Below are 3,065 nucleotides of genomic sequence, written 5' to 3'. Positions count from 1 at the left end.
ACCAGTTTTCATCAAGAGATTCCACCTTCAAATCTAAAGAAATATTTAGGAGGTTGCTGAATACTCAGGTATTTTATTTGTTAATGAAGAAGAAGAACATTTTCTTCTGTATGGGAAGAGAAAGTATATAAAATGTCTTATAGGAAATATGCAAAAACCCTTCAAAAATGTACTGTTTTCATTAAAACAAACTACTTTCCGTATCAAATTTCTAAAAACATCTCACTAAAATACAAGCCCCATGGAAAAAAGTGTTCTCAGTTTTGTTTACTGCTAAAACTCTAATTTTAAAACATTGCCTGACACAAAGCATATAAATTTATGCTTTAGCAGTTAAATATTTTCCAAATATTGAAGTTTTTAAGTAATTTATAGCACACTGAATTTTTAATTCATATTTCAGAAAGTACAGATTTACCTTTCTATAGATCCTCATAATTTTAAGCTACATGTAATTAAATCACATTAAAATTGAGACAGTGCAATATTTCCAAACTATGCATCTTACAGGGATTAATATCCAGAATGTGCGAGGAACTTAATGAAGTAAGCAAATAAAAAATGAATAATCCCATTAAAAAGTGGATTAAGAACATGAATAGAAACACTTCAAAAGAAGACATAAAAATGGACAACAAGCATATGAAAAAATGTTCATTGCTAATCATCAGATAAATGCAAATTAAAACCGTAATGAGGTATCATCTTATGTTAGAATGGTTATTATCAAAAAGACAAAAATAACAGATGTTGGTTAAGATGTGGAGAAAAGAGAATGCTTATACTGTGTTTGTGGGAATATAAATTAGCATAACCTATATGGAAAATAGTATGGAGATTTCCCAAAGAACTTAAAGGAGAATTAACATTTGACCCAGCAATTCCATTACTGAGTATATACTCAAAAGAAGTAATTATATCAAAAAGATATCTGAACTCATATGCTTATCATAGCAATATTCACAATAGCAAAGGTATGGAATCAACCTAAGTGTCCATCAATGGAAGACTGGATAAATAAACTATCACACACACACGCACACACACACACACACACACACACAGGATTATACACACACACACAAATACACACACAATGGATACCATTTAGTCATAAAATGAGGGAAATTATATCTTTTGCAGCAATATGAATGGAACTGGAGGCCATTATTTTAAATGAAACAATTCAGAAGCAGAAAGACAAATGCCACATTATTTCATTTATAAGTGGGAGATAAATAATGTGTACAGATGAATGTAGATTATGGAATGAGAGGAAATGGATACTCAGAAGGGTTGAGGGATAGTAAGGGGTGGATGATGGAGAATTACTTAAATAGTACAAAGTAAGTCATTTGGACGATATATACACTAAAATATTTATGTAGCAAAATTACACTTGTACCCCTTAAATGAGTACAAATAAAACTCAAAAATAAATTTAAAAATTTGAGAGTACAGTTCTTAAAGAATATGCATAAATAATTTCTTTAAGTTAAATATATTTTATGAAGCAAATAATTCAATTTCCTTTTGCATTTTTAACTGAACATTTGGATTTTATTTTAGTCTCCAAAATGTATCTTTTCATTTATTTTTCTCTGAAAACCTGGTGTTCCTTCCATGGTTAACTGAGCAGAAATTTTAAAACTTTATCAGAAAGCAACTATTAAATGAATGCTTTTCAGGGAAACTGGGTTGGTTCTTCTTTGGAGTTCAGCCGGAATTAGTTAACACTAAGAAAATGAGACAATGTTTTTGTTGTTCACACACCCCATTTGTCACAAGCAGTAAAACTTCACATTGTCTACAACAGCAGTTGGCCTGACATTTTCAGACCCAATATTCTCAGCTGCATGGTACTGCCCCCTGCAAAATGATGGTAGAGCAGCTATTGTTGTCTCTTGCCAGGATTAGAATTTTGAAGTTTAACCAGGAAGTATTTTCCCCATTTATATGCATGTTGATAATTAGGCTCAAGGAAATGAAGTGCATAGAATGGGAATTGAGAGTTTGTTTTTTAATATGAACTTGTTTGATATCAGCTTCCACTGTTCTCTGACAGATGGATTCTTTTTGGCAGATGATTATACAAACTCTTCCTTTTGTGCCTGTCTATATGAAATGTATTCTATAAACACATTGAAGCATCATGCTCCTCTGAGTCCTCAGTGCTTGGGAATATATTAGCACCACGATGATTTAGATGACAGGATTCAAAAGCATCTGAGAGTGGAAACTAGGGGAATACTATTGTGATTGCTTTGGTTCTCTCAAGGGCCCTGGGAGATAATAATGTGTGGTTCCCTTGAAATTTGACATAGGACACTTTTATGTCAAAGAAAAAGAAACAATCTCATAGATAACAGAAAATTTCAAATCAGCAAACTCTAAATAAGCTATAATAAGTGTTTTAACATATACTGGAAAACAAACATTTGGAAAATAGTAGTAAGAAAATTTAAAATTCATTACAAGCATGTAAGGAATAATTCTGCCTTTCAATATTTAATTGTCAATGTCAGTTTTCCTCATGATTTAACAGTTTTATAATGATTGATCTAATACATTGATCACAAAGAGACTCTGCCTTTTATATTTCTGCAATCAAGGGTATAACAGCTGAATCAATTGTTCTTTTATAACCCACATTTTTTAATGATATTTTAAGTTCTGGGGTACATGTGCAGATCGTGCAGGATGGTTATATAGGTATACATATGCCATGGTAGTTTGCTGCATCCAGGGTGGTTGGAGACAACCCAAATTTTAATTGGTATTTTCTTGAAGAACTATCTCCCTATGGCAAAAAATAAATAAATAAGTAAAAACAAGTAAATAAAATCTGTATTTTAGGAGAGAAAACTGGATTGCTTCAACTGAGCCACAGGTAATGTTAGTTAAGCACATCTAGCCATTTTCTTGGGCAGTATAAGAGTGCTACATTATATACTCATTAGATAAATAAAATGCTACTTTACACATCTGCTAGTCAGCCACTTACCTAGAATTCTGAAAGTTAGTCTCCCTGAGGGGATTCCTAGAGCCTTAAGACTTCTTTGTTA

This window comes from Cebus imitator, unplaced genomic scaffold (assembly GCF_001604975.1).
Source record: "Cebus imitator isolate Cc_AM_T3 unplaced genomic scaffold, Cebus_imitator-1.0 Scaffold408, whole genome shotgun sequence".
In the NCBI taxonomy this organism is placed as follows: Eukaryota; Metazoa; Chordata; class Mammalia; order Primates; family Cebidae; genus Cebus; species Cebus imitator.
The sequence above is the reverse complement of the archived record's forward strand: the minus strand, read 5'-3'. Positions refer to the sequence as shown.